This window comes from Pinus tabuliformis, chromosome 5_1 (genome assembly GCF_031772625.1).
Source record: "Pinus tabuliformis cultivar Carrire ecotype Pingquan chromosome 5_1, CPIR1, whole genome shotgun sequence".
NCBI classification, from domain to species: domain Eukaryota; kingdom Viridiplantae; phylum Streptophyta; class Pinopsida; order Pinales; family Pinaceae; genus Pinus; species Pinus tabuliformis.
Genome location: NC_142305.1, coordinates 162768415 through 162795608, shown reverse-complemented (window position 1 = coordinate 162795608; position 27194 = coordinate 162768415). Strand labels below are relative to the sequence as shown.

General features: G+C 42.0%; 1 protein-coding gene and 1 pseudogene across 3 annotated transcripts in view; both read right to left on the bottom strand.

Moving 5' to 3' along the window:
- Positions 1–5086, bottom strand: part of LOC149163932 (uncharacterized) — a 416091-nt gene extending 411005 nt beyond the window's left edge. For 2 of the 3 annotated variants that reach the window (XM_089431903.1, XM_089431905.1), the window contains exon 1: positions 4930–5086. The gene's annotated coding sequence lies outside the window, so the exon portion shown is untranslated. Of the gene's footprint in view, positions 1–4517; positions 4632–4929 lie in introns of those variants that run through there. The other variant, XM_089431904.1, reaches the window with a different exon arrangement.
- LOC149163931 (small ribosomal subunit protein uS12y pseudogene) lies at positions 68–26814 on the bottom strand (annotated as a pseudogene).
- Positions 26815–27194: the final 380 nt, after the last annotated feature.

The following is a 27194-nucleotide window of genomic DNA, read 5'->3' as shown; positions in this document are numbered from 1 at the left end:
GGAGCAATGGATGTTTCTCTCTCAGGATCTTCGGTCTTCTGGGTGGAACTCCGATGGCTGAAATCAATCAGGGAATCTCCGGACTCCCACTCAACCTCTTCGCCTTCTCCTCTTTCTCCTTGAATAGTGCTAACAAGGATACACCGGATACCTTAACAACTTTAAACCTAACTCCAGGAATATCTCCCACGGCATGCCCCTTTCGCCCAAATCCAGCGATCAACACCTCGTCATTTTCTTCAATGTAGTTCAAACAACCATCGTTGGGAACAAAAGCAGCAATCTTCTTTCCATTCTTAATAAGTTGAACTCTTGCACACTTCCTAATGGCGGAGTTGCGGCTGAAACAAGAGTGCAAGCTCAAGGAAATACTGGAGAAATAATATCAAATGCACACTTGCCTGATATGAATTCTGTTACCTCTCAAAGATTGCAGCAGCATGAAATCGGTCATTTTCTTAGTTCGCCTAACAGAAGCTCTAGTTCTGGGTCATTGATTTCGAGCTGTAATCCATTGAACCAAAGCCAGGGAAATCCCCTTCTGCACAATACATTTTCTTTGGTAAATGCTCAACGTGCAAACTTACCTACAGTTAGTGCCTGTGGTGTCGGAGCAAATAACGCTGACAAGCTGACCCAATGAGCGCTGACAAGCTGACCAGAATTATTACAGAGAAACGGCTGAGTGAAACGACTGAGCAGATTCAGGATGGTAGGACAGAAATGGCCACAAATAACGCTGAGTGAAGGAGCGTTTCTCTGCGCAACAATGAAATAGGAGAATACTGGTAATGCAGGCTGATATAAAACATTTGAATTTGCAGACCTAGGATGCCAATTTTTACTATTTCAGGATTATGGGTAGAGGTGCAGGACTGACATGCACATAAAGGCCACAGAAAAAGCTCACATAAACAAGTGGCTCATACTTGAGCAGGGCAGGAGATCGCCCACTCTGATACCATGTTAAACACACACATGGCAGCAACAGAATATGAATGATAAACAGGAGAGTACATTTATTATTAACAAATGATATACATTTATAGTACATGGTGTGACCCTTGGATTCATATTCCAAGTGGTCTCTTGGACTCCTTTTGGTTGTTCAGCTTCCACACCAACCCTTAGAGGATCAGGTGTCCAACACATTTAATGGCTGGATCGGGGTCGAATCTCCAGTGATAGTGTGAGGTACTTCCCACTAATTCTCTGCCAGTCAGATTCTCAGTATCAGATAGCCAGTAAGGCATCCAAAGATTGTATTCAGAAACTATTGCATAATAATACAAACCCTCAGCTGTTGCACCGGTTTTCCCGCATTGGGTTTTTTCCGGGGACATTTGTCCAAAAACAACGATGTCACTTGTGTGTGTGTTGTTTCTTCTTGCTCAGTTCTTGTTTCCGCATATGATTTAATTAGTGAAGGTTGCAGTCATATTTACTTCGATATTTACAGTGTAACACAGTAAATAACTTGCATGAATTAACAAGTAGGAGAAGTAATATTAGTTTATTGCAGTAGGGGATTCGGGTCTCCAAATTTTCACAGGCCGAGTTGCCTATTTATAGTGGTTTTCCCATCAAATAAGTCGACTTCTCTCAGTGAGAAGGCCGACATGCCTTTCTAGAGATATCTTTAGGCCAACTTGGAGGAGTTGCTTGAGCTTGGTCTTGGAGGGTCTTTTAATGACTCATTTATATATGTAACATGCCCAATAAGGGTCTTCCATACATCACATTGACTCAATAGACTTTTATGACATGATGACTAATCCTAAAGGAATTTGGCCCTATCTCGGTGGTTTGTCAGGTGGAATTCTCCCTAGTTAAGAGGGAGTGTTAAAATTGGCAACTAGGGCCAAACTTCACTTTGGACTACTCCTTTGAAGAAGATAATTATGGCATTAGGACCAAAATTGATCTAAAGATCGTCAAATTTGGATAAGTAGAAGTGGGTTTTTGAATTTATTCTCTCACACAAAGATGATCAAGGTCGGCCTTATCTCTATGTCGGCTCAACAAGTCCAATAGACACATCCCTTGACCCCCTACCGAATTGTATAAATAGGGGTGCCTCCACCATCATTTGAGACACATCCTTGTGCAACATAAGAGCAACTCGCACTACAAAGGATCTCTGTTCTAAAGCCTTTTCTTAGACTATTTGGATGCCAAGTTGACCTTCTAGCAGGGTTGAGTAATAGTGGATGATTTGAGGATTGTTTAAGCATGTTCTGGGTTTGGTTCTAGAGCATTTCTGTGTGGTCAGATCTTTGGTAAGAAGGCCATAGTCTTGTACTGAAACTAGACGGAGGGTCGAAGCCTAGATCATTGTTTGAGAAGGGTCATGAGTCTATACACTGGGTTGGAAGTAGCCCTACCTACCAGCGAAGCATAGAGGAGCCTCATTTAAGAAGGTAGTCGCAACTTTTGGAAGGATACTTCAGCAGAAGATTAGGGTTGAAGATGTTTGATGATTAGCCCTAACCAGACCGAGTCCAATAACAGAAAGAGCAGACCTAAAACAGTGAAGCATGAAGATATGTTCATGATTTATTTCCAGGTGTTGGGTCCAAGTGTTGGATCAGATTAAGGTCCTATCTGGACAGTGATTTTTCCATCCTCATCTTCAGTAAAGAAGGCCGCATATATGTATCCAGGATTGAGCTGCTTTTGAAGTACATTAAGTGACTGCATTATCTATCATGAAACAGAAGTGCAGACTTGACTGGGTTATTTCCTTGACATCCGGATAATGGTATTGCTCATCATATTGGCAAGTCAATTTGACTTTAAAGTGTACTCTCTCTCTCTCTCTCTCTCTGAACATTTGATAATGATAATAAAAAGAATTGATCAAGGGTTTTCCCCATCTTGAGGTTTTTCCGTGGCTTGAGCCATATCTTTGTGTTCTCTTGTCGTGGCTTGTCTTTTGCACTTACATTTAATGTTCTTTCATTAGTTACTGTCATATGAGGATGATTAATATGATTGTTAATGGTCTAATGGAATTGATAACGAGCGAATGAAGTAACTAACTCAAGCAAAGAACATGTTAAAAATTAACACCTACCCAAGTGAAGCGCTACATAACTCGTGCTCCAAAGTGATCTTGTACACAATAACAGCTCCAAACAATGTACCACACAAGATGTGTCCACTAATCTCTTTCAAAATCCCACACAAACTCCATCACACCTCCTAAGCCATGTGCTCCTCCATGTTCACTCCTCCTACATGAACATTGTCACAATGCAAGTTCCCTTGAACCAACACCAAGCCTCCATATAGGAATCCAAGCTACCCCGTGTTGTCTTGGGCACACTTGTGTGTTTTTGTCTCAGCACTTGTGTTTGGCTTTTGCACTCTCTCTCTCTCTCTCTTTGGTGCACTTATGAGGGGGCGATTTCAATATTTGGGTGAGATTTAGTTCCACTGATTCTTTTGTTGACCCTCATAAATCTCAACATCTCTTCCCACTACCCCTATTCATATTTACATCTATGATGTTGACATTGAGCTAGGTCCCCATTATTATATCTAACCCCTGCTCCTCTTATTTCTTTATTCTTTCATCTGTTTCATCCTCATTGTTATATCTAGCCGCTACTCTTATTTCTTTATTATTTCATCTATTTCTCATGTATATGTAGTTTTGCTAAATTTATGCTTTTAAAGTACCCTTAGGTACTCCTGCAGGGTTTTATCATTGATTGTACTATTTTATTCAACGCCACTGGCCTACCTTTTTGGTTATTCATTGCAAATTAATATCATTATCTTAGCTTATACTGTAATATTATATGTAATATACGTTATGTATATTACATGCTGCATATTTCTTTTCAGTTCCTTGGGATGTGCATTTCAACTTGTGGTTTGTAATCCCTCCCAAAACTGAATTCTCTTTGCGAGCTCATAGAAACAAATAGTGCTCCGATACCCTGTTGGTTCTCAAAGCACAAATGCATGAAATAAGGCAAACAATGAAGTGAAGAAACTTCTATTCAAATTGACGATTCAATATTGTCGAATAACATCTATAATAATGCAGAATCGTCTTCAATTTTGTGAAGATAGGGATAGATTTTCAAGCCAAAATAGATCTAACCCAAAATTGCTTGCCTTGTCTTAAAATATTGATGTTAGCTTTTGTTTTTCCTTCATACTTCTTAACTCGAATATTAAGCCTATTTCGTCCAAATAGAGTGCCTATCAATAGTGGGCTTACTTATCGTGGTAGTATTTAGGTCCTATGTCGTAGGATTCTTGTTATTAACCTTCTCAATTCGTTGAGTTTTTCGAAGTTTCAAGGAGTTGATATTGATGGCCTTGTCATTCATTCATCTAAAGCAGGCAATGTTCAATCTCCATTTCAAATCATTAACTTGCACAAAGGACTCATCGATTAGGGTCTTTTAAGTGCTTCCTTTTAAACTCAGGAAAAGTACAACCTCAAGGGAGTAACATCTAAACACATGCTTTCGTTCTCGAAGAGTAGGCAGGTATTCTACCATCAAAATCACCCAGGACTTGCGCTGGACCCTAATCAATTATTCATGCCTCCCAATAACCTTATCCTTGGTGAGTACGCTAACATGCCACCATATTCACCGTTAATGAACGATCCCATCCAGATAATTAAGACATCTTTAGCTGGAGACGTTTGAAATTGATGGGTATGTTGAATGGATGAAAGTATGTACTGTGCTGTGCTGTTAAAGGGGCAAAACATCATTAATCACCGCAACCCCAAGCAATAAAAAACCACAATTATTTGAAACAGCTAGTTGATCAGCCATAGCTAAGAGCATTTAAGCTCGGCAGCACTGGGGTTTAGGGGTTTTTGAGTGTACAAAACAAAGATTTGAAACGAAAGGTGTGTATAAAGGAATCGAAATCGATTCATGAGACGTCTGTACATACCGTGGAATTTGCAATCCTGAATTGCTTCGAGTCTGTTAGCTGCTTGCTTTTTTCAAAATTCAAAATTCTCGGCGTTTGTTTCCCCTTAAATATCTTCGCTGTTAGTTGCCTTGGTGTGGATGGCAAGCTCTTTATATGCGGTATTTTATACAAGGTCATAACTATATATATAAAAATACATATGGTTTTACTGACATTATATAGATGCGTGGGGATGTTAGCTCTTTGTACGCCTTTTATTTTAAGTTTACAAGTATATAACACTTAAAGACCTACCAATGGAACTTGAACGGCTTTATAACCCTTGATTTCCTATTAGCAAAACTCCACTAAACAAAACAAAAAAACCAACTTAAAGCTCATTAATGAAATGAAATGAAATGGTATTTTAAGGTCCATAAAATTAAAAATAGTGTAATAAAATCAAGCAATTATGTTCCCATATGTACCTATTGAAGCTCGATCTTTGGGAAGCCGAGAGAGACCTTAACCGGAGTTGTCGGTCTTACTGTCCAACGATAATGGTGCACTGGCTAGCAGCTTCAAGCGGGAAGAGAATTGAAATGCGTACTTTCTAGGTTATATTTATAAGTGTATAAGTGTATCACATTGAAGTTTTTTAATGGTTTTATATATTTGTTTTTCTAGGAATATTATTTGGTCAAATATTATATTTTTGTTTATTGTCTTTAGAGGTACTCTTAGTCTGGTATGGAAGAGATGTTATAATGTCTTGTAAATATTTTGACTAGATCAAAATAAAATAAAAATAGCTCTATGTTAAAATTAAAATGACTTCAAATTAATAGAATAAAAATAAAAAAGTATATGTTATTAATATTATTTTTATTAAAAAAAATCAATAGTTAAGGTAAATTTGACTTGTTAAAGTTACTTGTGTTTTTTGAGCTCCACGTTTATAAGAACCCATGGTATCGACCCATGGTATTCATGTGGAATAGAGCATATTTAAAGGGGGGGATTTAACTAGCCTAGATCCATATGAATTTTGGATTTATCAAGCATCAAGAGGGATCAAATCTCTCGAGATGCAAACCCCTGTTAGAGTGAAAAGGAATTTGATCGCTCTCGACGCTTGGTAGATCAGAAGTTAAGATAGATCTACGCTGATATTTTCACAGTGCATGGTTAGTTTGCCCCCAATAACATGGTGGCAAACTTATGAGTAGTTATCATTTTAGTTTGAATATATGATCTATTCATCACAAGAATTTAAGTCTTTGCTTTTGCAAATGAATTTAAGTCTTTGCTTTTGCAAATGAATTTAAGTCATTGCTTTTGCAAATAATGTTATTTTTAGTAACTTAAATGGAACGTTGCGCACTATGCTTCTCGCCTTGGCAATTTCAAACCCTGTGTGCGCCTTCCTCTCTTGGTTCCCAGGACCTCTTGTTCCCGGGGCTAGCTATCCTGCGGCTAGCCAGTGATTTCCCATCTAGAGTCTCCTCCAAAGGGTGTATCAATCCCTGCATCTCTTCCTGAATCTTCAGCCCAGCTGGGAGAAAACGTAGAAGCCTTTGCCTCTCTAATCTCCTCCCTTGGACCATCTTGAAACAGGCCTTCAATATCCAAGTTTGTTAAGAAGATTGATGAAATCCTTGAAATAATCCTCCGCCCTTCCCTCCCCCGTCGCGATGCTCTCTCTTCGCCTGAACATGGGTTGGTAGGACAATTTACTGGGCTCTGGCCCTCACCCCGATCAATTCTCAAATGGGTGGAAAGAAACTAGGCCTCCTCCATCTTGGGGAAAATCTCGATCAGATTTTGTGGAGGAGGTTACTTCACCTTCCATTTCGACTTAATCTTCAGATATGGATCATATTTCATGGACTCAAGAGGGCTTTATTTAAATAGATGGACTCCAGACTTCGATCCAGAGTTGGACATGCCGAATGCAGTGCCAGTGTGGGTAAGGCTCCCACATCTTCCTCTACACTACTGGGGAGATGAATCTGTTAAAGCAATAGGAAATGCATTGGGGAAATATATTGACAGAAGTGAGCCAAAGGAAAACATGCATGCCTGCGCAAGAATATGTGTGGAAGTTGATCTGGGGAAAGGACTATTGGAAGCAGTCAAGATCAAAGTTGATCATTGGGTTCACATTCAACAGCTGTGTTATGAACAAATTTCGTTCAAATGCAAGGTATGTCATGAATATGGTCATTTTGCAAATAGATGTGCTAAAAAACAGGAAACAGAAGAAACAGAAAACCAGGAACCAAAATGGGAGCAAGTTAAGAAGAAAAAGACAGCAACCAAATCATTTTCCCAACCCTCTTCAGTCTCCATTCTCCCTCCCTCGACCCTCCCCCCCCCCTCCCCCTCTTCCTCTCCTTCTAAGCCTATTCCATCTAAAGATCTCCCCTCTCCCTCTGCTTCCCTTCCACCTTCTTCTATCCCTCCCCCTTATCAGATCTTTTGGTATCTAATCCCTTTGGCTCCCTTGCAGACCCTGATCTCCCCTCCTTCCTCCCCTCCTCTCCTACCCTTCCCCTCTAATCCCTCCCCTTCCTCTCCCATCCCCTCCCATAGCCCTTCTCACTCCTCCTTCAACCAAATAATCACTTGTACCCTCTCCAAAGAGCTCCTCTCCTCTCTCGACCACCCTAAAAGGGTCGGCAGAAAAACCAACAGAGAAATTAGAGATGAAGTTGCAACAAAGGAAATGGCTCTGGGCACCCAACAACCACTATATACTTTCTTAGAAAAAAACAAGGAGAAAAACACTCACCCCATCAGAGGGAAAGGCCCCTCTACCCACAACATCAAGTGATAATGAATATAGTCTCCTAGAATTGCAGAGGAATGGGAAGTATGCCAAAAATTAAGGCAATGAAAGATTTAATAGTTTCAAAGAAACCAGATATTTTTATGATCCAGGAGACAAAGACAAATGAAAAGGAAATGGAAACAATGATACAAAAAACAAAAAGTTATCAAGGAACTTCAATTCCAGCAACCGGAGCTTCAGGAGGAATATGCACATTATGGAAAATAGAGAATTGGGAGCTCATTCAGCGAAAAAAAGAGTTGCATTGGATAAAAACAGACTTGGAAAACAAAAAAACAAAAGAGAAATATTGTATTATAAATATTTATGCCCCAAATCATTACAGGGATAAGGAAGTCTGCTGGACCACCTTAAAAAATTATCTTATGCAGGACCAAAATAGAGGCATAATTATAGGAGGAGATCTCAATTTGGTTTTGAATGCCGAGGAGAAGTTCGGGTTATGGAAGCATGCAAATTAATGGACATGCCTCCTAGCAATGGAAAGTATACATGGAGCAACAAAAGAATTGGTAAAAATAACATAAAGGAAAGGTTGGACAGATTTCTAATACAAGACAAAATCGCCAACTCATTCAGCGAGATAAAATCCAAAATCATTCATAATATAGCATCGGATCACAAACCGGTGGCGCTTTCACTTGGGAAGTTAGAGAACTTTGGCCCAATCCCTTTCAAATTCAGTTCCACTTGGAATGATAGTGAAGAAGTTAAAAAAAACACTATTGAAGTATGGACAAATCCAATTACTGGCTCTCCTAGCTATGTTTGGGAATCTAAATTAAAAGCCCTGAGGAGAGAGCTGAAACATTGGGCAAGGAACAATCAACTAGAAACACAAAAAAGAAAGCTAGAAATAACAGAAAAAATAGATAGAATCCAAGTGGAAAAAGAGAAGCAAGAGGAAACGCATGAGAGCTTATGGCAGGAAAAACAAGTGTATTGGGAGTTGTATAGGAAAAATAGAAAGGAAGAAGAAGAGTGGCGACTAAAATCCTGAAGTCTATGGCTCAAAGCAGGAGACAAGAATACATTGTTCTTCCATAATATGGCCAGAATAAGGAGAAATCAAAATCAAATAGACAACATAAAAGATAACGAAGGCAAAGAAGTTAGAGGACAAGAGGAAATAAAGAAGGAGGCTTATAGATATTACAAAAATATGTTATCATCCCCAGCATCAAATAACGAGTATGAAGATTATCTACAACATATTCCCATTAAAATTAGTGAAGTAGAAAACAATGAATTCACAAGAGAAGTTGAAGAAAAGGAAGTTGTTGTTGTTGTGTGGGATTTTCATCTAGATAAGGCCCCAGGCCCGGATGGGTTTCCTATTTCCTTCTATAAAAACAACTGGAGCATTATCAAAAAAGATTTGATAAGAATGATTAGAAATGTTTTTGGGAAATTCAAGATAGGAGGATTCACAAACTCTTCCTTCCTCACCCTTGTCCCAAAAGAGTCGAAACCTAATTCATTTAATAGATTCAGGCCCATTTCTCTGTGTAATTCCTCCTACGAAATTATAACAAAGATTCTGGAAAACATAATAAAAGTAGTGCTTCCATAAATAATATCATAAAACCAAGGAGGATTTGTCCCAAAAAGACAAATCTTTAACAACATTCTAATAGTACAGGAAGCATTGCACTCTAGCCTTCTAAAGAAAAAAAAAAAAAAAAATGATTTTCAAGCTTGACATGGCAAATGGTTTTGATAGGGTTAACCTAGGTTTCCTTTCAACTGTCCTACAGAGATTTGGTTTCTCAGAAAAGGCAATAGATATAATAAAAGCTTGTATTGTGGGACCTTGGATTGCCCCATTGGTCAATGGTAGACCAAGTGAATATTTTCAGAGTTCAAGGGGGATTCACCAAGGTTGTCCTCTCTCTCCCTTTTTATATATCATAATGGAAACTCTTTGAGTAGAAACCTTGAGAAATGCAGACAAGATAGGACTATCACAGGATTTTCAATCTTTTCAAAAGTAAAAAGCATAAACCACTCTCTATTTGCATATGACACCTTGGGCATGGGAGGGGCCTCCTATATAACGGCAAGAAGAATAAAACAGGTTCTTAATAGTTTTATGGAAGCCTCTTGAGGACTAATAAACAATAAAAAATGCAGAATCTTCGGTTGGAACACACCTCCTCACATTCTCCAAAAAATCTCAGAAATACTAGAAATTCCTTTTCAAGAAAAATGGAGCCATTTTCAATATCTTGGCCTCCCTATTTCAAAAGAAAATTTGAAGACCGAGATATGGAACAAGTATATTGAGAAAATGAAACAAAAAGTGCAAAATTGGGGTATGATCTGGCTCAATATGGCAGGAAGGGTGGTATTAATTAAGGCATTACTCACAACTCTCCCAATTTATCAGTATGCAACAATACTAGCCCAAACAAGTATACACAAACAAATTGAGCTAGTAATCAGGGGGTTTCTATGGCAAGGAGGTAAAGTAGAGACAAAGAAGCACAGCCTTGTGAAATGGGATGAAGTAACTCGGCCTTATGAGAAAGGTGGGTTGGCAATAAGACTTCCTGGGATAATGAACTTGGCACTTGGAGCAGAAATAACATGTATATTTATAACTATTGATTTGGGGTAGCATCGGATGTGCTATAGACATGAAAATTGGTGGAAAGGCTAAAGCACATGAGATCTCCAAGACCCAGAAATGGTTTGGGCAGATTCTAACCAGTTTGGGAGATATTAAAATAATTAATGTTTTTAATGGAGTTCCTAATTCTAACTTAGGAAAAAGAAAATAGTAATGGCTATTAATATAGAACTGGTTAGAAGGGTCCAAAATTCATGGAATATAATCTTACTCATTGATTAGAGATTTAATCTCAACCGTTGATGGACCAACGAGAAAAGGATAAGAGGAGGCTTAAGGGTCAGTTGGAGAATACACCGAGAGAGATCAAGAACTTGATTTTTTGGGGCAGGGTTTGTTGAGGAAATTGAGTGAGTGATCAGAGTTGTAGCTGAGGGGCAGTGAATACATAACAGAGAGGTAGAGTTAGTACCAGGAGGATTAGCACAGAATGTGGAAGAGGTTGATGCAAAGCCAGTCAAAGGCCATGCAGAGCCAGCTAGGCTAGGATTTGCACAGAGCCAGAGAGGGCCATCGTGTGAGACACAGAGTGTAAGGACCTGTGGTCCTTGGCATGCCCACCGGCACGAGGTGCGAGCTTGTTGGTGAACGAGCGAAGTGAGAAATGCAAAGTGCGAAGCTCTACGGCCAAAATGTGCGAAGGGATATGTTATGATGCGCATAGAAGGATAGAGCGACATGTTTTATAGGCGTGGGGAGCGAAGGCTCAACCCACGGGCCAACCTCATACATTGTAGTGGAAATGCGTTGAAGTGTTGGCCGACCAACACTTAGGCAAGAAACCAAACGATGCGTGAGGGCGTTGGCAGGTCGGCTGGGCAGCCAAGACTTGCCCAACGCACCGTATATATTATGTGCGATGGAGGTTCATTTGACAAGTGCTCAAGCAAGGAGTCTTCTACGAAGAAGTGCGAGTTAAAGGGCCGCAGCAAGAGAAGAAGGTGTAGGTCGTATGCGCCCAAGTCTTGGGCAGCTCGTTTAGGCAGCACGAGTCTTGAACGAAGGCGAGAGGCGTCGGTGCACGGGTGAAGGCGTCGGGCGCCCGCGGTTGGCACGGGTTCTTGGGTAGCTCGGGTGAGCGCCCGCCCATCATGTGAAGGCAAACGCGGAGGTGGAAGAAAGGTGACTCGGGTGAGGTCGCCTGCCCACCGTGCGGAGGTAAACGAAGGGAGGTCACCCGCCCGTCGTGCGAAGGTTCAGTTGTGAAGTTTGGTTGGCAGCTCGTGTGAGGGCGTGCCCACCTGACTTGGGCAAGGAAACCTTGGCTATCACACGGAGGTGTGATAAAGTTGTAAAATTGGCTAAGTATGAAACTTGGTGTTTCCAAGTATACTTGTAAAGCTTTGTAATATTGAAAGACTATATAATATATTATTCGAGCAGACTCATTATTCAGGGAGTTGCCCCTCCCTTTATATTGTGCAATTGCGTTCTCTTGTATAATTGCTGATGATAATGAATGTGTATGGGTGTTCATTGGTATAAAGAAAACATAATAATTACTTGGTTGTGAAACACAAACTAAGTAGGACAAGTGGTTAGGCGTAGTCCACGAACATAAGTATTGGTGAAAAGAAAGTGTTCGGTGGTGTCGCACCTCGCTAAGAGCGGTTGAAAGACTACCGCCGGCCTGGGGGCGTGACAGTTGGTATCAGAGCTAGTCTGAAGACTTGGAGGAGTCTTGCAGGAAGCTGGGTGAAGCAAGTGTGCAAACACTTGGAAGTTGGTGACAGTGAAGCAGGTACTTGCAAGTGAAGGAAGTTGTTTCACATACAAGTGGAACAAGGGTTGGTTCAGGTTGCAGGCATCTTGGTGAAGCTGTTGGATGGTTGAAACTAGATCGCAAAGAAGAAGGAAATTGTTAGCAATGGCAGGTGAATCTCAGGTTGGGTCTAGTCATGGTGCGAAGGATGCTACTATGGCATTCATTGAAAAGGTGTTGGAAAGGATGGAGGACTTAGAGGCTTACTGGACTAAGAAGATGGACTTGGTCAAGAAAGATCAAGAGGCCAATTTGAAGATGAGGGAAGAGCTCGATGAACTCTGGACTCAACACGAGTACACTAATCTTATGTGTACACAACTTGAAGTAAAGGTCAAGGAGATTGAAGAGGCAAGAGATCGAGGCTTGGCAAAGATCGTGAACTTGCAGAAATCTCTTGATGAAGCCAAAGATGAGATCGCGGTGTTGAAGAAGGCCGTGAGGCATAACTCAGGTGGAGGAGTGCCTCATGTGAAAGTCAAGGAACCAGAATCTTATGATGGTACAAGGAGTGCGAAGACTCTTGGCAACTTTCTATGGGACATGGAGCAATACTTGGAACGCTTGGGTCTATCCGATGATGAGACAAAGGTGAAGGTAGCTGCTCAATTCTTGACAAAGGATGCTAAGATGTGGTGGCGAAGGAGAATGGATCAGATTGCCAATGGCAGTGCTGGTGACATAACTTCGTGGGATGAGATGAAGAAGGCTTTGCAGACCCATTTCAGTCCTCAAGATGAAACGTGGGAAGCAAGGATGAAGATTAAGTTCATAAAGCAGACAGGGAACCTACAGACATATCAGCGAGAGTTTGCAAGTGCGGTTCTGGAACTTCCTGACATGGCGGAGAGGGACAAGGTGTTCAACTTCATTATTGGATTGAAGCCTTGGGCATGCAATGAAGTGAAGAGGCAGAAGATTAAAACACTTGAGGAAGCTTTTGCTACTGTGGACAGGTTGGTGGAGCATTATGATGAGACTTCTGATGATAGGAAGAAGAAGTCCGATAAGCCGAAAGAGAAGAAGAAGGATGATGCTTCGAAATCAGATGATAAGTCGAAGACAAAGAAAGCCTTGAAGTGTTGGATATGTGTTGAACCACATACGGTGAAGAATTGTCCTTCTAGACCGAAAGTGGCTGCTATAGCACAATCTAATGCGAAGAATGAAGAAGCTTCTGTGGGGATGATGCAGATACTTGGAGCTGTTGCTGCTACAGAGGTGGTCTCTCGGAGGGATCCTGAGAGGAACAGTTTGGAGTATGTTCGGATGAAGATTGGGAGTGCTGATATACTCACTATGGTGGATAGTGGGGCTACTCACAACTTCATGAGTGAAGATACTGCGAGAAGGATTGGGCTGAAATTTGTATCGGTGAAGGCACAAATGAAGACAGTGAATTCTCCTCCTGATTGTGTTCTTGGTGTAGCTGAAAAGGTGGACACAACACTAGGTGAGTGGACAGGGAAAGTCGACTTCACTATAGTGCGGATTGATGACTATGAAGTTGTGCTGGGGATGGAATTCTTGAAACAATTTGATGCTATGATTGTTCCACATTTGAAGAGGTTATACATTTACGATGGAAGGGAAGATGTACCCATTGGTGTTCCAACCATTGGTGTAACAAAGCCTGATTGTAAACTGGTAGTGATGCAAATGGAGGATGAGAAGCGCATGGAAGACATGAGTAAGCGGTTGTCTACTATTGAGACAAAGCTTACCGAGCAATCATTGGTCATTAGGACACTTTCTGATAGTATCTTGGATTTGTCAAGAAGGCTAGAAGTGGTTGAGGATGATGATGATGAGGAGGAGGCTTATGTGAGGCCGAATGTCCGAGAGGAGGATCGGGTCACTTATCTACAGAGGATGGAGATAGAGAATCCTGACAGATGGATTGAGATTATTAGTGAGGGTGAGCCTTCAGGCTCTACTCCCTCCACATCTTCTTAGATGACATAGAAGATGGGGCTCATTGTTAGCTGCTCATGGTAGTGAGTCCTTGAAATAGGTTGAGCAGGTATGACAGATGGTGCAGGGATGGCTTGGCATCAAGCATCATGACATGTTGCAGATGGGACGAAGTTTCCATGGACCTGAGCATGGGCGAGATTCTTGGTGAATCCAGGATGTGGCAGAATCCGAGATAGACTGGTGAAGGCATGAGGATGTTCACTCTCATGGCTTGAGCGTGACAGTTGGATTAGCTACCCAACTAGTTCAAACATGGGGTTTGGAAGTGCACGGAGAGATGTTGGCATTAGGCAGGCATGGAGGACAGTTCACGGGATGGGACGACACATGATGGAGATGGTAGTTCTACATATGTTGCAAGGATGTTTGCAGTATGTGGAGGAGTTGACATCATGGACCGAGGATGAGACAATTGTTGTTGTTGATCTTGGTGGATGGCTACCAGGATGGTATGTTGTCGAGGACGACAACGATTTTAGGTGGAGGAGGATGTAAGGATCTGCGGTCCTTGGCACGCCCACCGGCACGAGGTGCGAGCTCGTTGGAGAACGAGCGAAGCTCTACGGCCAAAATGTGCGAAGGGATATGTTATAATGCATGTAGAAGGATAGAGCGACATGTTTTATAGGTGTGGGGAGCGAAGGCTCAACCCACAGGCCGACCTTATACATTGTAGTGGAAATGCGTTGAAGTGTTGGTCGGGCAAGAAACCAAACAATGCATGAGGGCGTTGGCAGGTCGGCTGGGCAGCCAAGACTTGCCCAACACACCGTATATATTATGTGCGATGGAGGTTCATTTGACAAGTGCTCAAGCAAGGAGTCTTCTACGAAGAAGTGTGAGTTAAAGGGCTGCAACAAGAGAAGAAGGCGCAGGTCGTATGCGCCCAAGTCTTGGGCAACTCGTTTAGGCAACACAAGTCTTGAACAAAGGCGAGAGGTGCTGGTGCATGGGTGAAGGCGTCGGGCGCCCGCGGTTTGCACGGTTCTTGGGTAGCTCGAGTGAGCGGCTGCCCATTGTGTGAAGGCAAATGTGGAGGTGGAAGAAAGGTGACTCGGGTGAGGTCGCCCGCCCACCGTGCGGAGGTGAATGAAGGGTGACTCGGGTGAGGTCGCCCGCCCGTCGTGCGAAGGTTCGGTTGTGAAGTTTGGTTGGCAGCTCGTGTGAGGGCGCGCCCGCCCGACTTGGGCAAGGAAATCTTGGCTATCACACGGAGGTGTGATGAAGTTGTAAAATTGGCTAAGTATGAAACTTGGTGTTTCCAAGTATACTTGTAAAGCTTTGTAATATTGAAAGACTGTATAATATATTATTCGGGCAGACTCATTGTTCAGGGAGTTGCCCCTCCCTTTATACTGTGCAATTGTGTTCTCTTGTATAATTGTTGATGATAATGAATGTGTATGGGTGTTCATTGGTATAAAGGAAACATAATAATTACTTGGTTGCGAAACACAAACTAAGTAGGACAAGTGGTTAGGCGTAGTCCACGAACATAAGTATTGGTGAAAAGAAAGTGTTCGGTGGTGCCGCACCTCGCCAAGAGCGGTTGAAAGACTACCGCCGTCTCTGGCGTTGTGACACAGAGGCTCTAGAGGTTGACACAGAGCCTAGAGAGGCTAACGCTAGGTCAGAGAGATTAACGCTAGGCCAGAGAGGCTGACGCAGGGTCTAGAGGCAACGCTTGGAGATTTTTCGTGGGACAGACTGGAGCTGGAGAGTTGGATAGGGTGACACAGTCCCTATCAGAGTGACGCAGAGCAACAGAAGTTGCCTTGTCGTTGTGGGATCATTCATCCAGTGACTTAGACGGAATATCTGTCTTTGACTAAGAGGTACTATTGCCGAGGGCATTTTCTGTTGGGTGAGACATTTCTGGCACCCAGGTTGTATTCTGAAACTGCATAATAATAAAACTCTCTGGATAGCTGCAACGATTTTCCCGCATTGGGTTTTTCCGGGGACATTGGTCCAAAAATAACGGTGTCACTTGTGCGGTTGTTTTCTTTGAGTTGATGATCTGTAGATGTTGATATTGTACTTGTGTTTATTTTCAGTATAGGAAGAATTTCTAATGGGTTAAACTTAGAAATTCCAACATGGTATCAGAGTGTGGTTGCAGATCACAGGATAACTGAAGGCATCAATAGAGTAGAGCAGTAGCAGCAGAAAACAATTGTCCCAAGTGACAAAAGTTGTTCCTAGTATAAAGCAGCAAGGAAGGGGTGATGTAGAGTGTCTGCGTCATTAGTTCGAGCCAGGGGGAGGATCAACATAGTGGCAGAGAGGAGAAGACCTGACCTACACAGTGACTGGTCATCTTTCTCAGCCAGGAAGGATTGACGTTGTGGCTCGGAGGTGCAGATTTTTCCGGTGCCAGGATTGCACAAAGCCTAGAGGCTCAGTTCTTTAAGTTGTTGTGGTATAGGGGGTTGCGGATAATTTGCGGAGCGAAGCTGGTGGGGTATTGTGGTTAGAACAATACCTAAAAGGGCAAGACCAAGGAGGAAGGATTTCCAGAAAGGAAATCGAGACTTAGAGGGAGTCGAACCAAGGACTTCCAGGAGGGAAGTAAAGAGACTCAGAGGAGTTGGAAGAAGAGCAGCAAGATGGCAGTGAATGGGCTGAGAGATCAGGATAAACTAGATGGAGCTTCCAAATTCGTAGTCTGGAAGGCCAAGATCTTGTCCATTCTAGATAGGTATTGCATCAAGCACTTCTCCTTGAAAACGATAGCGATCCGAGTTGACCCAACTGAAAATGAGAAGTACGAGGAGGCAATGGCTAAGGCAAAGTGCATCATCCTTGATGGGCTCAAGGATCATGTGGTGCCACATATTGCCGAGAAGGAGATGGAAAATGAGATATGGGAGGCCCTGAAGAAATTGTATCAGCATACTTCTGTGCAGAGGAAGATGTTACTTGAAAATCAGTTGCGGTCATACCAAATGCATAAGGGAGAGCAGATAGATGTCTTCCTTTGATTGAAGGAGATCCATGATCAACTAACTTCTATAGGGGCCACGCCGATTCAAGAACTGATGGTGAGGACCGCATCGAATGCAGTCTCATAGGATTGGGAGGTATTTGTCTAGAGCATACTGGGCAGGATGAACCTTATAGATTGGGAGGAACTGTGGGTGGCTCTTTGTCAAGAAGAGATCAGAAGGGTGACCAAGGCAGGGAGTACTGAAAAGGGGTCAGAATCAAGAAGGAAGAAGAAGAAGATGCAACTCTCGCATATGCGGGAAAACAGGAGAAGAGAAAGAAGAAGGAACTCTCCAAGTTCAAATGCTTCCATTGTGGGGAACTAGGTCACTATGCGAACCAATGTCCTAGGAAGAAGAGCAAGGGAGAGGCTTATGAGACCAAGGCAGTGCCAGTGAGGGCGGAAACATAAGTGGAGACAAATGACAACTGTGCAATGAGTGCTCATGTGCCACTTGAGAGGAAGTAGGGAGAAATCGAGCTATAGTTAGACAAACTATAGACGATGAGGGGCAGGAATCCTTGAGGTACCCAACCTCTTTGATTATACCTTGCTATGGGAGCCTCGAAGAGAAGTAGCAGGACTGGCATATGTCAATAGAGACGGATGTGGATGGAGTAACAGAGGGTGCTACAGTGCATGAGTCCCAAGACATCATGAGGCAACAATGCGAGATGCATGGATTTGTTGCAGCAATGCAGAGGTCAGTAAAGGGAGCATTTATCAGCGACATAGGGAGCTTCAGCATTGGAGATTCTCTAGCCTGACAGGGATGCCAGAGTTGGGTGGATTAGTTACTTCCTTCTCAGTAACTGGGTTGCAGTGCAACAGTTAGCAGTGGCAGTGCTATGGGCAACACGATGTAGCGTGAGGAGAAGGAGATGCAGTGCAAATGCAGCAGTGGCAGTGGCAGGGCCATGGGCAGCAACACAGATGTAGAGGGAGCTATCGTACAAATGCAACAGTGGCAGTGGCAGCAGTACATGATGCAGCAGTGCAGAGGATGTTGGGCGGGGAGGCTTAGCATCAATACAGGGACTGATGTTGGATAATTAGGGTGATACTCAGTGAGGAGTATTACTAGAGCACAGTCCTCACTAAGAGGGAGTGTTGATTTGGGGTAGCATCAGATGTGCTCTAGCCATGAAAATTGGTGGAGAGGCTAAAGCACATGAGATCTCCAAGACCCATAAATAGTTTGGGTAGATTCTAACCGGTTTCGGAGATATTAAAATAAGTAATATTTTTAATGGAGTTCCTAAGTCTAAACTTAGGAAAAATAAAATATTAATGGGTATTAATATAAAAATGGGCTAGAAGGGTCCAAAAGTCATGGATCAAGCCAAATCTAATCTTAGCCGTTGATTATAGATTTAATCTCGGCCATTGAAGGACCAACGATAAAAGTATAAGAGGAGGCTTGAGGGTCAGTTGGAGAATACACCGAGAGAGATCAAGAACTCGATTTTTTGGGCAGGGTTTGCTGAGGGAATTGAGTGAGTGATCAGAGTTATAACTGAGGGGCAGTGAATACATAGCAGAGAGGCAGAGTTAGTACCAGGAGGGTCAACGCAGAAGCTGGGAGAGGTTGACGCAGAGCCAGTTAGAGGCCATGCAGAGCCAGCCAGGCAAGGAGCTGCACAGAGCTAGAGAGGGCTAACGTGTGAGACGCGGAGACTCCATAGGCTAACACAGAGCCCAGAGAGGTTGATGCAAAGCCCATAGAGGCTGACGCTGGCCAGAAAGATTGATGTTGGGCCAGAGAGGCTGACGTAGGGCCTAGAGGCAGCGCTTGGATATTTTTTGTGGGACAAACTAGAGCTGGATAGCTGGATAGGGTGACACAGTACCTATCATAGTGACGCAGAGCAGCAGACTTTGCATTGTTGCTGTGGGATCATTCATCCAGTGACTTAGCCAAAATATCTGTCTCCAACTGAGAGGTACTACTAACGAGGGCATTCTCTGTTGGGTGAGCCATTTCTGGCACCCAGGTTGTATTCTGAAACTGCATAATTTTAAAACCCTCTGAATAGTTGCACCGGTTTTCCCACATTGGGTTTTTCTGGGGACATTGGTCCAAAAATAACGGTGTCACTTGTGTGCTTGTTTTCTTTTAGTTGATGATTTGTATGTGTTGATATTGTACTTGTGTTTATTTCCAATATTTATATAAGTAATTAAACAAGTAGGAAGAAATAAACTAGATGGTATAGTAAGCATTTCTAACGGGTTAAACTTAGAAATTCCAACAATAACAGGAGAGAGCAACTGGTGGAAGCAAATCCTGGAAGCAAAATACATGAAACACAATAGAATCCACTTATTAGGAAAAGGTTACCCAACCAAGCACTGCACCCAGGTCTGGAATCTGATTAAAAAAATGGTATCCCCCATCAAAGAAAACACTTCCATGATCCCTAGGAATGGCAAACTCATCAAAATCTCGAAGAAAAAATAATGGGAAATCAACCTATAGCTTGTTAAGAAAATCTTCAGGATCTAAGAAGGTGGATGAAAACAAAAGGAAACATTACTCTAGATGGCATCTCTCTTTGGAGAGGTGGAGAATGGGGGGATTGGAGGATTCCCAACCTTCCTCATGGCCTTGTTACTCAGTTGAAGTCCCTAATCTCTCATCTTAAGGGGGCTTCTCCTCTGAGTTTGGACACAAAATATACTCTTCGATGGGATCCTGATGGTGGGGATTTCTCAGTCAAATCTGGATATGCCACCTTACATCAGCATGGAAATCGAGACTGGGAATACTGGAGGGTGGCATGGAAAATTGAAACCCTGCCAAAAATCAAAGTGTTCATGTGGACACTTCTTAAAGGCAAAATTATGACCGTTGATAATCTTAAAAAGAAAGGTTATGAAGGTCCATCACGCTGCGCAATGTGCCAGGGCAGTGAAGAAAATATTCAGCATCTCTTTATGGGGTGCCCTTTTGCTCGTGTCTGTTGGCAAGGGCTAGTTAGTCCCTTGGAGGTTAGTATTCTGCAATCTTAGCCTTTACATGGGTTTTTTTAATCAAGCTAGGGAAAAAAGTACACATATTCTTTCAAAAATAAAGAAACAGCAAAAAAGTATTGGCTGAGTTTGCCCTCATTTATGTGTTGGCAAATTTGGTTAGCAAGAAATCAGAGGATCTTTAAAGACCACACCCCAAACACCAGAACAATTCTAGCTAAAACTTGGAGCATGTCAATTAAACTCATAAACTCCAAAGGAGCTAAAGAAATAGATGTCAAACACATGCAGCAAGAGGAAAGAGTCTGGGTTGAATTCACGATGAGCAAGCAACAAAAAAAAAACACCAGCAAATCTCCTAAAAACATTTAGAACTGGAAAATCAAAATTAAAAAAGAGAAATTCAAAACATGGTCAGAAAAATTAAATAGTCCTTGCTTACTATTTGACGAAGCTTCTAAGTCCAACCCAGGCAAGGCTAGAGTGGGAGGTATACTTTTCGACCCAGGAGGGAAAAATCCCATCACATATGAATGGGGATTAGGAGAACTAACCAACAACAAGGCAGAAGCATATGGCCTCCTCTTGGGAATGAAAACCTTGAGGCAACAAAGTATGAAGAATCTGGTTATAATGGGGGACTCTTCAATAATAATCCAATCAATGGTGGAAAGTAGAAGCCCCAAGAACAAGGCTCTGAGTCAAATAACAAAAAGGGTGGGAAAAAATTTGCAGTTTCTTGGTGAAGTCACCTTCAAGCATATCCTTAGAGAAAATAATTGTATCGCCGACAGGTAAGCTAATCTGGCTGTCAACCGTCCTATGGGAGAATCTAGAATTGATAATGAGATTGCTCAGAAACCGATTCCATAGGACCTCATGCCTCCATGTGCAGAGAATAGCACTCAAGACTAGAACATCAAGGTGGGAAACAATCACTTCAGCTCGAAAGACTAGAATTCAGAAGATCAGGAAATCCAAGGAAATCTCCAAGAAAAGACAGTATAGTCAGACTACGGCTATCAAGTGAATCACAACTACTCAAGATTCCCGTGAAATGCTAAAGTTCTCTTTCTTGAAGTCGCCTTTTGCTAAGCTTTATATGCTCCCCTCCGTTGGATTGATATTATCTCTGTCATCTTCGCCCTCACTTTATTTCCTCTTTGTCTCAGAAGTCATAATCTAATTTCCTATAATTGTCATTGCGCCCCTTTAGGGAATGAGCTTACCTACTCTATCTTAGTCTTACTTCTCCCCTTCACGCAACTCTAGTGGCTGAAATCCAGAACCATTTGCCTTTGCACAACTCTGGTAGCCCTCACCTCTGCGTAGGTCTAGAGGCTGACCCCCAAAATGTTTTGCCTTCGCATAACTACGGTGGCCATTGCCTTCACGTAGCTCTGGCGGTGCTTGCCTTCCAGACTCTTTAACCTTCACACAACTCTGGTGGCTTTTGCTTTCAATGCTCTGCTTCCCTCTCCCTAGAAGCTATTGGTCTTTATGGGCCTTTCTGGTGACATTTTTCATTTCTATTTTTTGTTTCTTATTTCCCCTTTCGTTGGATGCTGGAATGATCACTTACATCCCTTGGGAAAAATGGCATGGAACCCACTTGAAAATGTTCCAAAGTGTGAAAACTGCACAGTTTGTAGAGCTAACAAATTCATGATTGAGCAAGTCAAAGAAATGGTCAAAGACTACAAATTTGAAGCAAAATATGAGAATTCCTTCCTAAAGAGACATCTGGAAGAGCAGAGGAAGGAAATGTGAGCTCTAAAACAAAAGTGTAAGCATATGGAGGATACGATCAACTACTTGAAGATATTACTTATTAATCAGACAGGAGAAAATTCTAACATTCAAAGCAATAAGAACTGACCTCAGTCCCGTCAGGAACCCTCAATCAACAAAAATTAGTAGTAGTTTCTCCTTTCCTCTCTTTTCTTTGAAGGTCTTCCGCTAATAGTTTTTTATGTTATGTAAGTGTAAATTGTTGTTGCATTAGTATGTAAGTATTTATAACAATAGTGCAATTAGTAACCTCAGAAACAAAAGGGGAGGGGATTGGAAGATAGGGAATGTTTGCCCTTTGTTTTTCTTCCAAAATGCCTCTCTCCATTTTCCCTTGATGTAATGGGAGCATGCCTCCCTCTTTTTCTTTTTTGGAATAGAAATATAGTAATCGACTTTGTTAAAAAAAAATTATATGTGTGTGTCTCTGTGTGTGTGTTATTTTATATACAATGTTTCTTTTCTTCATTACATTTTATTAAGAGGGATTTTGTCATTAGAGACTTGTATATATATTTATACTTTTAATTTGTGGGTTTTTTTATACATGATATTTTTTTTCTTTCATTTTATTAAGAGGGATGATATTACATTAGAAGAATTATACAACAAAGCCCATTTCTAGATTAGCTAAGTTTTCGATGTGTGTAAAACTTTATAAACCATTTGGTAACAAATGTGAATGTGAGGTATTTTTTGGGGAGTTTCGCTAATTTCCTTTCTCCCATAATATGTGCTCGCCTTGGCAATATGATGAGGGCCACAGTGGACCTTGAGATAGGAAGGCTCCTCACTCGTCCTTCCTTGGAAAAGGTTCTCAAGCCCATGAAGGACACACAACAAATCGACCCCCAATCCTCCAAGATGTCATTTGATAGCACAATTGTAGCATCCTTGGCTAAAAACACTTTAAAGGGTCCCATCTTCACAAAGGATGCTAGAAAGTGATCTGAATGCAATACCATCAAGAATAATCTAGGTGGATGCATAGAGAAAATGTCTAAGAACGCACCTATGGGAGCACATCAGAGAAGGTTGAAGGGTTGATCCAATACATGTTGGAGCATGTGGTTATCACCAAGTTCTTAGACATGCAACCACCAAAATTTGCATTACAATGGTGCGTAAAGATGCATTAGAAAGTTAAGGGAGCATTAGATTGACTGTGATGCCAAGAGCTTCAACACCACCATCTTCTCTAATAGAGAAAATTGCAAACGAGATTTGAATCGAGACCGTGTTTATTCAACTCAACAAAATTGCACTTGAAAAATTGACTGGAAAACTTTGACTTCAACAAACAAGATTTTTCTAAAGCCCTAATTTAGATTAGGTTGTTCATATAACCAATAAAGTTTAGGAAGAAGATGCATTGGTATGGATAAGTAACTGATCCAGGAGGATCTCGTCAGTTCAGTGGCAGAGGTGTTCAAGTGTCGTCTTAAGTGTTGAGTGTCATTTTCAAATCAGGTCGGTGTCATCAACTTCGATAGTGTTGGTTATGGATCAGGTTGTTCAGGTAATATCGTTTTTCATGGCGTTCAGTTGAGATGATTTAGCACCTGGTTGTTGACGTGAGTCATCAGTTCCACTAGGATATGGTCGTCGACATGTGTTTTTCTTTTGCCTCGTAGGATTTGGGTTTTGGTGTTCACTCACAAGTTGATCATCGACATGGTAGTGTCACTCATTGTAGAGGTTCAATATGTCATCAGGGTTGTCGTCGCAAAGGTAGCTTGTGTCGTCAATATGCATTGGTTTTGTCACATTGTGGCAATATGTTGTAAATGGGTTGATAAACTTTATGTATTAAACCCTAATCTACATCTAAACCAAAACCTAATGCTAAAACCTAATCTAAGTCTAAACCATAATACATTACAAATCATGGTATTAAAAATCTATGCCTAAGTCCTAATCTAACCTATCAGACCATATTCATTACATTGCAAAACCATGTATTAAAAAACCTAGCCTAAACAAACTCTCGATCTAATGTTAAATATTGAAATACATTACAAAATACAATGGACAATCAGTTGATCGCCACCTAAATTGTCAGCCTAACCACGTTGGAGAATCATGTGATAGGGTTATGGATAGACCATTGGGGTTATCAAACCGACATGCTTGAGGTTAACCGTGTTGTGGCCACAACTACCACCCACAAATAAAACCTGCTTTGTTATTTTTTTCGAGGATTCGTTTTACAGAGTAACTACTGTTGTTCCCTAAAGGGAACAACATTTTTTTGAGTGTTTTTGTTGTTCTCTCCAGGGAACAATTGATGTTCCCTAAAAGGAAAAACACCTTTTTGGAGTGCTTTTTGCAAAGTGCGAGCTGAGACTTAAATTGCGTGGACAGCATGTTATAATACGCATGAAGGAGGAGAGCGACATGTTTTATAGCGTGGGGAGCATGGGCTCAACCCACGGGCCGACCTACGAGCTTGGCAAAGGCCGACGAGCATAAACAAAGGATTTGCGATGCGTAGGGGGTGTCACATTACATGGTGGATGAGTCGGCTTGGGCAGCCAACTCGCCCAACCGTCCATACAAATAGAACGAAGGCGTGAGGCATTTGTTCATCATTCGATCAAGCAATTCGAACGAGCTCCTTTGGTGATGTGAAGGAAGAGAGTGTGAGGTGCAGATTGAGAAGAAGGTGCAAGAAATAGATGCACCCATTCTTGGGCAAGGCACACGACAACACAAGTTCGGTTATTAGTTGAGGACGCAGGTGAAGGCGCCAGACGTTGGCACGGGTATCTTGGTTAGCTCGGGTGAGCGCCCGCCTGTCGTATAGAAGCAAACAGCGTGGTGAAACTCGGGTGAAGGTGCCGGTTGTTGGGCATGGGTGGCGACTCATGTGAGGGTGCGCCCGCCCATCGTTCAAAGGCATTTTCGGGTGAGGATTGCCCGTCGGTTGTGTGAAGTTGGTGAATGGTGGAACATTGGTGAAGTCGTGTGCGAAGGAAGAGGGTGTCTTGGTGACTTGGTGGAGTCACCCACCCGTCATGCACGAAAACAAGGTCCGGTTGTGAAGTGCGAAAGGCATATCGTGTGAGGGCGTGCCCGCCCGACATGGGAAAAGGATCTTGGTTATCACACAGAAGTGTGATGAAGTTGTAAAATTGGCTAAGTAAGAAACTTGGTGTTTCCAAGTATACTTGTAAAGCTTTGTAACATTGAAGATTGTATAATAATATTATTCGGGTAGAACCATTGTTCAGGGAGTTGCCCCTCCCTTTATATTGTGCAATTGTGTTCTTTCGTATAATTGTTGATGATAATGAATGTGTATGGGTGTTCATTGGTATAAAGGAAACATAATAATTACTTGGTTGCGAAACACAAACTAAGTAGACTAATGGTTAGGCGTAGTCCACGAACATAAGTATTGGTGAAAAGAAAGTGTTCGGTGGTGCCGCACCTCGCCAAGAGCGGTTGAAAGACTACTGCCAGCTTGGGGGCGTGACAGGTGGTATCAGAGCTAGTCTGAAGACTTGGAGGAGTCTTGCAGGAAGCTGGTTGAAGCGTGGAAATTGGTGACAGTGAAGCAAGTACTTACAGGTGAAGGAAGTTGTTTCACATACAAGTGGAACAAGGGCTGGTTCATGGTTGCGGGCAACTTGGTGAAGCTGTTGGATGGTTGAAACTAGATCGCAAAGAAGGAAACTGTTAGCAATGGCAGCTGAATCTCAGGTTGGGTCTCGTCATGGTGCGAAGGATGCTATTATGGCATTCATTGAAAAGGTGTTGGAAAGAATGGAGGACTTAGAGGCTTACTGGACTAAGAAGATGGACTTGGTCGAGAAGGATCAAGAGGCCAATTCGAAGATGAGGGAAGAGCTCGATGAACTCCAGACTCAACATGAGTACATTGATCTTATGTGTACACAACTTGAAGTGAAGGTCAAGGAGATTGAAGAGGCAAGAGATCATGGTTTAGTAGAGATCATGAACTTGCATAAATCTCTTGATGAAGCCAAAGATGAGATCGCGGTGTTGAAGAAGGTCGTGAGGCATAACTCAGGTGGAGGAGTGCCTCATGTGAAAGTCAAGGAACCAGAATCTTATGATGGTACAAGGAGTGCGAAAACTCTTGGAAACTTTCTATGGGACATGGAGCAATACTTGGAACAATTGGGTCTATCTGATGATGAGACGAAGGTGAAGGTAGCTGCTCAGTTCTTGACAAAGGATGCTAAGATGTGGTGGCGAAGGAGGATGGATCAGATTGCCAATGGCAGTGCTGGTGACATAACTTCGTGGGATGAGATGAAGAAGGCTTTGCAGACCCATTTCAGTCCTCAGGATGAAACGTGGGAAGCAAGAATGAAGATTAAGTTCATAAAGCAGACAGGGAACCTACAGACATATCAGCGAGAGTTTCCAAGTGCGGTTCTGGAACTTCCTGACATGGCGGAGAGGGACAAGGTGTTCAACTTCATTATTGGTTTGAAGCCTTGGGCATGCAATGAAGTGAAGAGGAAAAGATAACGCACACTTCTACCATTAAATTGTTTTAATTCTTTCCTGTCACAATCCCATTTCCTCCTCTTATGTTTGTACAATGCGACCCACGGTTGTGTCGCTTCCATATTGTAAAAGTATCAATTTGTTGATGACTTCAATTCCTGAATTCACTAATGAAATCAAACCAACATATATATGTGTGTGTGTGTGTGTGAGAGAGAGAGAGAGATCAAAATATGCATTAATATGAAGTTTAGTGTGAATAGTTATTGTGTAGAAATTTGACAAAAGATAAGGCAATTACTCTTTATCATGCACCTCTTTCCATTTGTTTCAAGAAGCTCCCCTTCTCTTCTGACTTCATCCCTTTCGTCATCCCAAATCACTGCATCTGGTGTGTTGCCGATTTGCTTGATATACTCACTGGCATAATATAAAGACTCATACAATATATACCCCTCTGCCATAGACCCCTCAAGTTTTTCCCTTTGTCGAATAAAACCTTTCAATTTCTTCATGTACCTCTCTAATAAGAACATCCAATGATAAGAAACCACCCCAACTAATTCAACCTCATCTACTAGGTGAATTAGAAGATGAACCTGCAAGTCCATGAAACTCGTCGGAAGTTCCTTCTCAAACATACAAACAATCTCAACTATCTCTTGACGCCACCATGGAATGCTAGCCATATGAATCTCCTTTGATGTGATCTAACATGTGAATGCAAACAATTTAGATATGGTATGTCATAGGTCATGGGGGAAGTCATGGCTCACATACCCACGCATGAGTAGAGGATAATGACACTACACAGTAAACAATACATTATACCAAAATTAATTAT